The sequence below is a fragment of the Crocodylus siamensis genome, chromosome 15 (assembly GCF_052110815.1).
Source record: "Crocodylus siamensis isolate JL-2025a chromosome 15, ASM5211081v1, whole genome shotgun sequence".
Classification (NCBI taxonomy): domain Eukaryota; kingdom Metazoa; phylum Chordata; order Crocodylia; family Crocodylidae; genus Crocodylus; species Crocodylus siamensis.
In genome coordinates, this window is record NC_143409.1 from 33520440 (window position 1) to 33534623 (window position 14184).

A 14184-nucleotide genomic window follows, 5' to 3' on the forward strand; every position below is an offset into this window, starting at 1 on the left:
TGCAGCTGTTTTTGGCAGTCAGCCCAAAAACATTGCCGACCCCTGTTGTAGAATATTGCATATTCCAAAGAGGATATTGATTTGTTTATGGCTTTTCCTCCTGAAATGCTGAATGTCACGCATGACAACTATTTGCGATTGATAGGAATTCATGTCTGTAACACATATGTTATCACTTCCAACCAGTCAGGTTAGAAAAGGTTAAAAAAAAAAAAAAAGTGAAGCCTGGCCCTTTAAATAGGCTGAGAATAGGGGCATTTGAGGTCAGTCTGCTTCACATCTTTATACCATTAGTCTTTAAAGGCATCTGTAATTCAGACGCAGTCCAAATATCCTTTGTGTTTTTCATTTTTACATTTTGGCATGGTATTCTGAGCAATTTTCCAGAATGTTTTAAAGAGGGAAAAATAGTATTTCTGAGCCCCAGGGTTTCATTTGCATTCAGAAATATTTAAACAACTGAAGTTGTTTTCCTTCTTAATAGCTTAATTCATTTTTAGAAACAAACCAAGGAGGTGTTTTGTGCACTTATATAACATTCTTAACTCTTACCTCCCTTGGATCAGGAGAGGTCTGTTCTTTTTATTGCTTGTAATGTATCTAGCAAAAGGTATACACAGGATGCTATTAGTGGGTAAAGAGAGAATAACCTACTTAATCTTCATTAGTCTTGCATAATCACAGATGAGGCAGTTTTCTTTCCACCTGAAATATCTGAAGTTTGAGAAGTTGAAGAAATATTTAGCTTCTGGGAGGAGTGCAGTGAGTGGATTATTTTACATTTTTTCCCCAAGAGAAGGCTGATAAAATATCAGCCCTTTTTAACCATAATTCTTCCACTTCCTTACATAATGAAAAGTCTTCTTTCTCTTTGGTTCTTCTAATTTACTTCCTTACTATCCAATGTATTGTACTGTGTTTTACAACACTTACCATAGAATCTGAGTGACTCAATTTTCTTGCCAGAGTGCAGTAAATTAAGGCAAATCTCTTTCACCGAAGAATACACCTGTTTTCTGTAACTCACAGAATATCAATCCTTCAGTGTGGCCTCACTAGTAAATATCTGGCAAAAGATGAGTATTTTACACATGGCCTTTCCAACATGCTACAAGTAAATTTAACAAATTAGAGCTCTCACTCAGTGGAAGTTCCAGGTGATTTTTTTTTTTTTGCCCCAGGCAATTATTAGGGTAACTGCAATTTCTGCTACTCAAGAGAGCTGAGCTTGCAAGTATGTGCTTTACACAGACCCTGCTGTGTCCTAACAGTCAGTCACATGAATTCTCCCCAGGAGAAAGCTTTACCTCTATGAACCTCAAATGCTTAGTTTTATAGCCAATAGTTTTATTTTCCTTCTAGTGTTTCTTTTAAAGACTATCAAAAATTGTCAAGAGAAAGGTAGCTTCTCTTGAGATTTCCAAGCTACTTTTCCAGTTCTTTGGACTCGGATAGTTGAGGTTAGCAACCCAACTTTTGAGGGCCTTTCCAAACCAAACTTTGTTGCTACCCATTTTCCTGTTACTCTTCCACCTACAGCATGTGATCCATAAAGGCTCTTAGCAGTGGCAATTCCAAGCTCTATGCACATTTCCGCAGCTGGGAAGGGCCATTTTTTACATTAGGAAAAATTAGGCCTTTTCAAAGTGTCAGCTGAAAACTGAGTGCCATGACTTGAATTGTTAAAAGTGACTAGTAATTTTGAGATGTTATTTTCTAAATGAAGGGTAGTGAGTTCTGATATATGTGAAGAGATTAACATGTCACATAATGGAGGTATTTTTTTTAGCTCTCCCAAAGGCTAACCTCTCTTCAGAGAGGCGAGAAGCCTGCTGCTGCTGGTTACAGAGGATGTAATCTTTGGACGGATATGTGCTCCTCACTAAAGAGTCCAAGCCAGATCACTCTGTTTTGGGCTAGTTTTCTGAGGCAGCTGTGTTCAAGTAATGATATGACAATTATTAGTGATTTAAAATATCTGATTTGTTTTGAAAAGCTTTCAGCATGCCATACAGAAGGGTCAATTTACTTGTCAGCAAAGACACCTCTAACTGAACCAGTTTCGAGATACTGTAAACTGCTTTAATTGATACCAGGCATGTGTTAAATGACAGCTATTTGGACATCCAAAGAATCAAGGGAGAAAAACTAGGCTTCTCTTTGCCAAACGTAGAAAAGGAAATGTTTATACATTCTGTGGGAGAGAGAAAAAGGAAGAGGCAGATTTCTTTCATATACTGCACAAATATTGCCAAGTATAAGGAGTCTGGATTACGACCATAAAGAGTTAACCTCATGTGAATGTGTGGAAACCTTACATAACTCATTCAGTCTCATCTCATGGGTGTTCCTCTGTACACTCTGCCAGAACTAATTTCACGGTTTTAAAACAACTCATGGTACAAAAAGAATACGTAATGAGTTGCCGTAAGATACGATTGTTTCCCGTTTGTAGGAGAGACAGACTTGTACCTCTGCAGGAATTATTAAGAATCATTTCTCAATTAATGTATGGCTATGTATGGCTATGCCCCCCAACTACATCAGAGCATGGTTGTGAAAAGCTTACCTATTGCAAGAGGAACTTTTTTCCCCCACAGCATCTTTTACTCAGCTAGTTTATAAATTCAAAGAGACCGTAAGGTTGTGTAGACAAAAACACTGACCTGGCATAGTCTTTCTCATCCTGCATACTGAGCCCTTGTCATATTTCAGAGTTTGAAAGCAGGCAAAGCTTTCTGGTGCTGTCAAAAAAGTCATATTTAAGAAAAGAAGCAGCATCCAAACTGTCAAGACCAATACTTGCTCCCTCTCAGCCAGTGACGTTTTACTCCTGAAGCCTGCATAGCAATAAACTACCTATTTCAGTTATCAAAAGACAGGAGCCAGATGAAGTGCTAGCAAAACTAGAGCTCAGGGAAAGAAAATGGGGGAAAGGAGCCTGCCAATCTGTAGCTGAGAAATTCACTGACAGATAAGCTGGGTTTTCACAGCCTGGAAGGCTTCAGCTGGGCAGAAGATAAATCATCCATCCCAGGAAGGGAAGGAAGCTCAGGTCACTTCCAAACCAATTTGAGAAAGCCACAATCCCTTAAATCAATGGAACTGAAAAGCTTATGAAAACAAATTTAATTTAACTTGTTTATCCATTGCTCTATAGAGGTGGTCCTGAAACCAACTACAGACTCCGAATCCCCATCCCACAATGTCAAGAGCAGTTTGAAGTCCCATTCTGATCTCCGTGCATGGGCTAATCCTCTTCAAGAGTTGGGTACAAATTAATAAATTAACCAAGCTTTGCCAAAACATAAGGCAAAATTTAGTTCAGAGGAATGGAGCCACTTCTGGCATTCTGGTATTTGAATTAGGTACTGAGGATAGGAAAATGCTCTGTCTCTAAAGGATTTTAAGTAGCACTTAAGAGACTGAATCTGTGCAGCATTGACAGTGAAATTTCATTTACACAAGCCTGTAATAATCTCTGTGCAGTTACGTAATAATCTCTATGCAATCTATAATGATCTTCATGCAGCTGAAGTCTGAAAGGATGAGGGAGGTGTTGTTCCCAACATACAGGTTTTAGGGCTGCTGTGCAGCTATCATGAGCTGTAGGGTCCACAGCTTGATTTACTCATTGCTTTCACCATACGGTGAAACCATGGAAATAGGGCTGTTGGGGGAGGGGCAGGGGATAAATGAAATGACTGATTATAGATCTGCATGGCACAAATTTGCATCCAAACTAATTAGTCTTTCTGAAAAGCTGGTTATAGTAGCCAGGCAGAGTGAAGCACTACTGTAGTTGCAGTGTTTCCAGTACTCAAGTTAACTCATTTAGAGCTAGTGCTGGTCTCTCTGCAAGGCAGTGCATTGTGCTGTGTAGACATACCCTGAGATGCACTTCTAAAATTATCTCTGACAGCCACACCAGAACGCTTTTGAGTTCTCAGAAGAATTCAAGAGGCAAATTTCCATCTTTGCTACAACCAAATACAATGTTTGCAATGAAAACACTCTGCTTTGGCACAAATCACATTTGCCCCAGTGGAAAGTGATGCCTCTTTTGTGAAGCAAAATGTTTTGGTCTCTTTATTTTCCCACCTGCAGCAACTGCTTTTTTATGTGGGAAAGAAGAAAAGATGTGAGGCAGAGGCACACATTGATTCTGCTTTTAGAAAACCAGTGAGAATAAGGATGCAAATTAGTTCATTGTATAGCTCTAATTAGTACCAGCATTTTTTTCTTTCAGTTACCTTGAGTTAGAAGTCATGTTATCCTTTGGGCTACTGGTGGCTGATTGTTTCAGAATCCAGGCAAGTACTGATCTGAGGAGGATGCAATGAGGGGTTAATAACCTACGTATTGTGGTTACTCCAAAGCCATCACTGATTTTAGTTAGAATGGCATTTGGTACTATTTCCCTTCTTATATATTAAAGGGCAGCTGAAAATAAAGTGAATATACCTGGAGACATGTTAAAAGAACATTTTGTAAAGATAAACCAAGCAATTCATTAGTGTTAGAAAGATGCCAGGTTTGGATCCAGATACGATTGTGATTTCCAATGCCTACAAAATTCAGCACCTGAATTTTTGTTTGGATTTGGATTTGAATTTTTTGTTTGTGTGTCAAGTAGTAAAAAGAGAAAGGGACGGAAGAATGTGGTAGGGTAAGCAGAAAATTAGTTAGCATTTCCGTTATGTTCATTAAGAAGGCAATGTTAGGCGTTAAACTGCTGTTACATTGAAATCTTCATTTCATTTGTGCCAGTATTTGTAAATAATTAATCTGACATTTTAAATTGACTTTTCTCCAAACGAAATTATGCTCAATGACTGCTTAAATACAATAATGAACTGCACTGCAGACACGAGAGAGAAGGGTTTTAATGCCATGTCTTGATTTGAAATGATTTTTCACTTGCCAATCAGTGTTACTTGGTGGGAGGTTACCAACTATACCTGCTCACTGGACAGAGAAAACTCCTTAGGAGGTGAGTTCTCGTAGCAAAGGAAGACTTCACAGCAAAAGCCAAATTCCTCAGGGAGCAATTCCATGATTGCCCAGTGTCATGCAGATTCACTCTTCTGCCCACTTAGATCTTGTGAGCAGGGAGGCACAAGTTATGGGGAGGGAATTCAAATGTCACAGAGCATTTTAACTATAAAACCACCAGTAGCAATTTTTCAGAATACATTAGCCAGCAAGCCATGCAATTAAACTGGGCCTACATTCCATCTCTTTAGCAAATCACTGAAACCCCCCTTGAAGTCTTACAAAACTTCCTTCAGGAAAAAAAGGTAACACTGATACTAACAATGTAGTCATCCTCTAGGGTTTGTGTGCTTGCTTGCTTGCTTGCTTGCTTGCTTGCTTGCTCACACAGGAGTTACCTTGTGCCAGTGACCTCATGCATTTTGTGAACTAAATCCTCTTTATTTTAACAAAGCTCTTTCCTCATGGTTCAGATGGCTGGAGAATGGGAAAAAAATCTTTAGAAAAAGAACACTCAGAAAGACAAGGACACTGGAACAGAAAATTAAAAACATTATAATGAATGCACAGGTCTATTTAGAAATTTTTAAAAAGTAGGCTTTCTATCTTGTTTGCTTAAACAATTGTGGGTATTTTGCAAGACAGTCATGTTAAACTCATTTGTGCTTTAGTTTAGTTCTGAACTTCACACTCATTTCAGCTTCACCACATGTGTCACCACCACTGTTCTCTGGACTTGTCTAAACAGCAACACTGAAAGTGTATTCAGTTCATAGGGTCAGTGGGTTTTATCATGAGTTTGATTCTTGACAGTTGAGGGGAAGACAGGAGTCAGTGCTTTTGTAGCTCATATCTTCACCTGGTTAAACTGGTACATTTACTTGGCAAAAGTTTGGACTGGTTGACCTTGATGGTCACATTTATATATTGAGCTTGATCCAGTAGCTATCCAGCGCTCTGGACAGACGGTCATAAAAGACCACCGGATAGAGTTGTAAGACCTGAGATCTTCAGCTAAGCACTGAGTGCAGGCTTGAGCCCATTGGATCTTTCTCCAGCATATTTGTTCACATACTAGACTTTCAGAATTTTACACACAACTCTTCAGATTTGTTTTCTGATCAGATCTTGGACAGGACACTGTCAGAGACAGTTGCTATCAAATTAAATTTGGGCAATATAGGTCTCCGCATTGTGGAGCAGAGAGAGGGGAGATTACCTCCAATGTACCCCCTGATACACTGTAATTTTTAATTTTTTTTAATTAAAAAAAAAGAAATGTTACCATAACTTTTTTCAGCCAGTCAAAGCACCAGGTTTAATTTTACCATTCTTCTTGAACTATGGCATTTATGGGACTATTGGTTATGACATACAAGACTTTTCCAGGGCTGAGAGAATTAATTTCTCATTCTCTCTTTCCCTTTTTACTTTTCCTTTCTTTTCTCTTACTCTTTTTTGGACTGCCAGCCTGCAAATCAATATTTCATTTTGAAGGAGCCATGTTTGATGCCAGTTCTACTTATTTGCTTTGCAGTCACTGCAGTAATGCTTTGTAGCTCTGTCAGTATGTAAATTAAACCAAGCATAGATAGCTTTGTGTTGCTTAATGTTCAGCTGATAAAAATTAATGTGGTGTGAAATGAGCATTTTATCTGACTGCAGATACAGTGACGGAGTTAATTAGACTGGCAGAGCAAAATGTTATTAAACACACAGGGCCCTGATCATCAAGAGCTGGGTGAACCTCAAAAATGTGGGTTTGGGTGGACAGCGTAATGTAAATTGACTGAGGCAGGCTCAGAGCACACATACTGAGAATGGGGCACTAGTTAAGCAATGAGACATGACAGACTGAGCAGTAGTGCTGATGAATGCATGCCTTGGGTGCATAGTCTTAGGTACAAGGCAAGCCAAGTGCTTCCAGCATGCTTGGGAAGTGCATTAATCAGCATTAACACATGATCCACGCTGTCTTATTGTCATTAAACATTGCCATTTCTAAAGTTCAGTACTCAGTGGCAGCCAAATGATCAGTAAGCCAAATAAGATAAAGTGGGAAAACATTTAATTTAGTACAGTTATTTTAATGAAAGTTGTAAAATGACAACTTTTCCTCCTCCCTGGTCATCTTGTGGCAACGGTGTAGCATGTAGTTGCTTCTCATAATAAAATAGTTTGCACTTAAAATGGGACATTTGATTCTCAGACCTTGGCATGCTCCATCAACATGAATTCAGCCTTGGTTTTGCTGAGATACATTGCTGTAGCTCATCACAACAGCAACACAGCATCTCATGTAGATGCGCTCTCTGAGAAGCTGGCTGACCTAAGCAGAATTGTGCACACTTACTGATTGTGGGTGCTGCATGTAAATGATGTTTAAAAGGCTGATCTCCAGCTTCTCCAAGATCAGGTTTGAAGGAGTGGCTAAACTCTTCCACAGGCAAAATACAAGTTCACCTATGTGGGAGAAATGTTCCTCTCAGAAACCAGTTGGAATTGTTTGGTGTATTATAGAGAGGTGTTATGGTATATACAGTGCTGTTCAGTTCAGACTCAGACACCAAATGAAGCAGACCTCTATCAGATTCCTCTGCTCCACTAATCCCTGTCTTTCTTCATTGTTTTGGCCCCTTACCCTTGCGAGGAATACACCTTCTTGATGAAATCAAGTGCCTAACATTTTAGTTTAATCCAGTAATGGGTACTTTTCCCTCAGTACTGTTACAAATCGTATCTCTCCAGTTTTGTTATTTACAACTACATCTAGTTTGCATTCCCCTTAGTGAAAATAAACTAATCATCGTAAGTCCTGAGTTTTACCTGTCATGTTCTGCTGCCTGTGGCATCTGGCAGTATTAACATCAGAGTTTCTGGCACCACATTGGCTTGAATTCCAGTATACAACTTAAAATAACTCAGTACATGCCCACTTGCTTTCAGAATGATGCTCCCTCTATTCCTAGTGTGCTGCAACCTTACCCAAGAACTGCTCCAATCCAATGGTGCTGTTGTCATTCTTTTGTCCACACTGTGCTGTGCACGTTCTGCTGGTGCCTGCAAATTCCTGTAAAATAATGCTGTTTGTTTAGCTGGGAAAGAAAGATTTGGAGGAACAATACTTTTTTTAAGCAGGGATGTCAAAGGTACAGCCCAGAGACCAGATCTGGCCCATGGAAACCCTATGATCTAGCCTATGGATCTTGGACTGACCTGGAGCATAGAGCCAGTCTGGCACACACTACATGTGGTCACGGGGCTGGATCTGGCATTGTGGGTTGGGCCCACAAACTGTCCCTGCACACCAGAACCAATGTGCAGAGTCAGTCGGGCACAGGTGCTGCATGTAGCACATACTCTGTGCCAGCCCCACTCACTACATGCAGCACAAGTGTTGGACCAGGGGTGGCACGTGATGCAAGCAGTGCATTGGGTTGGATGGGGTCCACGTGCTGCATGCAGTTCCCTGCTGGACCAGCCCTTTATGCTGGCTCCAAGGCGAGTCCAGAATGGGCCCATGCACCAACCCTATGCACTGGAACTAGCATATAGGACCAGTCTGGTTCAGTATCTCATGCAGTGTGTGCCCTGTGACAGTTATGTATGCAACCTACGGCCTAGAACTGATTTGCACTACACACAGTGCACAGGGCTGGTCCAGGGTTCACTTCAGCATGTGGGGCCAGTCTCTGGGTTAAATCCAGCCTGCAAACTGGCCCCATACCCTTCATCTGGCCCACTGGGTGAGATGGGTTTGATACCCCCATTTTAAGAGGTTCCCACAAAGGCTAGTTGGAAGCATGTCTTGTGTCATGCAGAGGCTCGTGTTTCCTAAGGCTGATCAGTTAGGACTCAGGCACTGGAAGAAGCAGACCCCTCTTGGACTCATTGATTCCAAGTGTTTCTGAACAACACAGCCTAGGAAGACAAACATTCAATGGCTCTTCATTTAGGTAACCATGCATAAGAGAAACAGAACCCACTGAGATAATTACTGATACCAAGTTGCTAATTTGGCATTTGCCATTAATACCTCTGTCTATAATGACAGAAACTTGCAGCCACAGTTCAGAGAAGCTAACCTTTTCAACTAAGCCTGGGTCTGTGTAAGTGACCTAGGGACTACTAGATGTCTGCTTAATGTAAGGTCATAGTGTGCTTGTCACAGTATTATTTTAGTATTCCTTTAACTCAGACCTCTGTGGCTTTGCAAGCCAGAGGAGAAGCTTGTCTCATGATCTGAATATGTTGCAATGGCCTCTTCATGCCTCAGTACTTTTCAGGTAAAATCCAAATCCCTAGTCCGTTTACTTATTAATTTATTTTAAATATTTACCACATTAAAAACACTGAAAATCCTTACCGTGTTTTCAACAGAGACTTGATGAAAGAAACAGCAAGATTGTATTGGTTTCAAAACCTACACTCTTCTTGAATATGTCACAGTTATCACCACCTGGACTAGATCCTTCAGAAAGATGCACATTGGTGTTTACTTTCTCATGTGCATGCAGCTAAAGACAAACTCTTCCCTGAAAAGCCTTGGGTTCATGCAAACTTCCCAAAGTTCCCTCACTGCAACAGATGGATATGCAGCAGAGGGTGAAGTTAACTAATATACCAGCCATGCATATTGTTAACTTGCAGAATCAGTGATGCCTGAATAGTGATGTGATATACTGTATTTCCCCAAATCCAAGACAACTTCAAATGTAAGCTGACTCCCCAATAATTAGATTCTGTACATGGAAAATGTATTAATGTGTTATAATTTTCCATGTATAGAATTTAATTATTGGAGAATCATCTTGAACTCATCCCTACCACTTGCTCCCTGGCACCTGCCCTCCACAGTACCTGAGCTCCCTGGCAGCTGCTCTGCCTTCACCACCATTGATGCTTTGTAGCTGGGCAGGGGCTGGAGCCACCATGTACTTCATACCCTAGGCTAGAACTGGAGCCAGAGCACAAGGATAAGTGGCAGTGGGTAGGATGGAGACAAGGTGAAGTGGCACGAGGGACAGAGGCTTTGGAGGGGTCAGTGGCTGCAGCTCTGACTCCAGCCCTGAGCCCAGTTGTGGGCAGAGCCACAGCCACCAGATATATCTGCCTTGTATTCTAATCCAAGGGTTTTTTTCCTATTTGAATGAGGGAAAAACCTTATCTTGGATTTGAGTAAATATAGTACAGACACCCTATATTCCCTTTGGGAATCAAAGGTACTTAAGCCTCTGCACTTACTAGGAGGTACATTATATTGTGTTCTTTACAGTTTATTCTGACACATGCATATGTCTCCAATTTTGGCCTAATTAATTAAACCCAGAAACAGCCTTTCCATGGTATTCAGTATCCTGGTCAAAAGCATGCCAACAGTGAAGAAAATGTTACCTTTTTAACATGAAAGTGCAGATTTAATCACTGTCTTAGGCTATAATCTGGGCCACTTTAAAATTTATTTGAAATGAATGATCTATTCTCTACAAACTTTTTCTGGGGATTGCAGGTTAGATTACTGTGAAATAAAATTTAATCTTGATATTGAAGGCTCTGACCACCCCTCATCTGGAAGAGAAAAAACACATACCTTTAATTAAATTAGCTAATGTTAAAGTGACAATTTATCTCACTTGGTCAGCTCATAGTATTCCATGTGTTTGGCAACTGAGAAAAAGTGGCTGGAAAATGTTGCCTTTGTATGAAGCTATGTGCATCCCTTCAGTGTCCAAAACTACAGAAATGAATCCATCTGAAAAAGCTGCTTCCACTGACTCCCCACAATGTTTTACAGAGCCCATAACTTCAGGATGGTCACACTAACGTCCAGGATTTCTCCATCCTCATGGTTCAGAAAGGATCTCATAGAATCCCATTAAGATACTTTGGTTGCTGGATAGAATGTACTCTTCCCCGCCTCCATCTTTGCTACAAAATAAAATATGCCAAACTGGCATGGAAGCGAAATGGGTCACCTGCATTCCAGACTGGAAGTGACAGAGCTCTGTTACACTGTAACTTTTGTTATGAAATAAATTGCTTGTCTTAGTCCAATTACTAGGAGTCTGGTAACCACCACCCAAAACTTCTCAATTTATGGCAAGTTTAGTAATGAGGCTGCAAAATTTAAAAAATGTGATGGGCTAAAAGTTGGCTAGGAGCAGCTTATGAGATGGTTATACATCAGCATGGTGTCATTAAGGTCGATAGTGTTAAGATAATTTAGACAAGCTAAGGATTTGACCCTATGTAACATCAACATTACTGGGTATCTCTGAGCAAAGCTTTATTGGTCTGTATCAGCAGACAAGGTATTTAGATGATGTTCTGTTGCTCACTGCTCTTAAAATCATAGACAAACTGTTGCAAGAAGCTACCAATGTAACATAAATCCTCAAAGCCTTAATTTAATTTCTTTTATTCACGCATGTCAAAGCCTCTAAGTGAATGACAGTTGTTCTATACCATTCAAGGCTTTCTTCAGTAAGTTAGATGCCTGTGATTTGGGCTGGCTATGATAATACTTTAATTCACACACTCCTAATCATCAAGCTCAGTTGAGTGAATGCAGATAATTGTGCTGTGTTGTATATTTTTAGACTATGGCCTACTGTATCCAAGTAGCTGAGATTAGCTCATTTTCCTTGTTTCCACTGACTGCCTAGCTGACTCAAAATACATGCCTCTGCAGGGTTGAAAACAAAAAACAAACTTCAAAAAAACCCATTAGAAGATTTCAAAATCTGTTTTCTTAGCGTTACGTTAATAATGACTTTGAAACATGGGTCCCTGCTTTCTTTTTTTTTTCCCTTTGTGTGCTCTCCTTCCCCCTCCGGGGAGGCATTCAGCTCAGTGGGTTATATAACTGTGACTTGACACTGCCGCCAAGTTACCAGTAGCTCCAGAGTTCAGCTTACTGAACTGTAGCAAAGTGTGAATTCTCCTTAGTACACTTGCCAGTGGTGCTAACTGCTTGAAGAAGCACAGTTAGAGGATAAATAGATGAGTTAGTGTTACAGAGCAGTTACATTTAATGCACTAAGCTGTCGGTTAGTGACTTCACGCCGCTTGGAGTATTGGTAAACATGCTGAGCAGAGTACAGAACCTGATCAGGAAAATGAATAGCCCTGTTTTGCCAAACTGCATTTAGACCTTGCCACATTAACGTGGGGTTACTGTACTCAGTATTCGTCTCAGGGAAGCAGCAGACTCTCTTCTAACAATGAAATTGCCGACAGCATGTGGCCTTAGTGATTGAATTGCAGAGTGTTTCTCCTCCCCAACCCCTCCCCCCACCGCCAAAGCCCTAAACCTTAAATTCTAGAGTTGTTTAGTTCAGCCTCATTCACGTAATTTCTCTGAGCAGAAAATTATTTCAGCAAGCCATACTGTGGCAAAAATAGATATGAATGGTTTGCCTTTAAAAGACATTTTAATAACCGTGGGCTTGTATTGGCTGAGTGTTTGATACCAGCTCATGTGATAAATCTTTATACTGTGTATTTTGAAAAGGAACATGTTGATTGATCTAATTAAGAAGTGGATGTGTTTCTTTTTTCTCTAAAAATGTGTGACATAAAATTAATGAAGAGATGAACAAGTCTATTGCTGTGAAATTCTTTCTGAGAATAGAAGCCGTTTCTTTACTTTAGTTGTAGTAGTGAGGAGGCAGAGGACTTAGGAACCCGGAAATCTGGGTTCTGTGCCTGTTTCTTTTCTAGATGACCTTGAGGGGAACACTTGACTTTCTTGGGCTTGGCTTTGCTTATCTGTAACATCACAGCACAATTATTACCCCGTTCCCTATTTCTACTCATTTGATATTCTACAGCCAAGCTTTATATAAATGTGTATATATGTGTATTATGTATACTTGTGTGCATCTATATACACATATATATGTTTACGTGTGTGTGTGATACACACATATATACCACCCCCTAAACAATGGAGGGCTATATTACTGGATGGTGAAAATCTAAATAGAAAACATTTCATTTAATAGGAAATATATATATCCAGATGCATATTTGTGAAAAGAAAATGAGTTTGTGTTTCAGTAAGGCACAGGTGAAAGTTTTCTGGCTGTTTTGCAGTAGAAAGCCTATACTCTAGTACCTGTATTAATTTGTACATGTTTGAAATCATAGAAAAGTAATAGACTGGTACCAAGTAATTGTATGTGATGGCATCAAACCCACAAAAAGAATACTTCAGATAATGGAGTTTAAATCAAAGGATTTGATTATTTCAAAGCTAAACTGACATTCAGTAATCTGGGTAAAGATACTGGAGACATGGTTTTAATGCTATGAAAAAAACATATATTTGGGTTATGCTACTGTGTTGGAGATGAGATTCACTGTTATGTTAGTATTTTTCTGGTCTTTCTTATGTACATTATTTAAATGCAATTTTCCAGAAATAAATTAAACAGAAGCTGAGACATTCAGAGGTAAAATCTGTTCCTCATGAATATGTTCCCATCATCTTACACCTTCTGATAATAATTTATCCCTATGCAAAGTGAATATACAATTAGTATACAAGCTTTAAAATCAGAGTAAAAAAATCCAGGGAGTTTTGTTGTGAAAGGTGGCAGAGAGAGTTTGGGTACGCATTCTAACAATAGTTGTGTGGGAATTTTCTAGCAAAATGGGTTCTCATCAGAAAATCCTGCTTTGCCAACACCAGACCTTTGTGCAGAATCATACATTTTGATATCTATAAGAGTGGTGCAGGTTAAAACCAGAGACAGGCTGCCAGTGGCAACTGCAAGATTCAGACCAGGGACTTGAACCTGTGTTTCCTACATCCTCAATGAGTGCCCTGACCAGCAGGCTAGTGGTTGTTCTTATGTAGATCTTTCTCTCTGGCTGGGGCTGTTTTAGTTTATATTAATTCTTAAATATCCATTGGGCAAAGATGAGAGAAAGTGCCCTTAATTCTACCATAACAAGCTATGGACAATCTAAAATAGGCTAATTCTGTGAGGATCCTTCATCTATTAATTTCATTCGGCATCCAGGTGCCTGGAACATCCAGGAGGCACTCACAGCTTGCAGGATAAAGCACAGAATAAAGCACAGACTAAGGAAATATGGGTTCAATTAGAATAAGCCCCCAGATATTTGGATACTGATCCAAAGGACTTGGATCTGCAAACCAAAGCTGTAAATCTCACAGAA

At 39.9% G+C, this 14184-nt stretch overlaps 1 protein-coding gene across 3 annotated transcripts in view; it reads left to right on the plus strand.

Moving 5' to 3' along the window:
- The window catches only part of RORA (RAR related orphan receptor A), a 616778-nt gene that overhangs the window by 324684 nt on the left and 277910 nt on the right, over window positions 1-14184 (plus strand). The window lies entirely within an intron of this gene.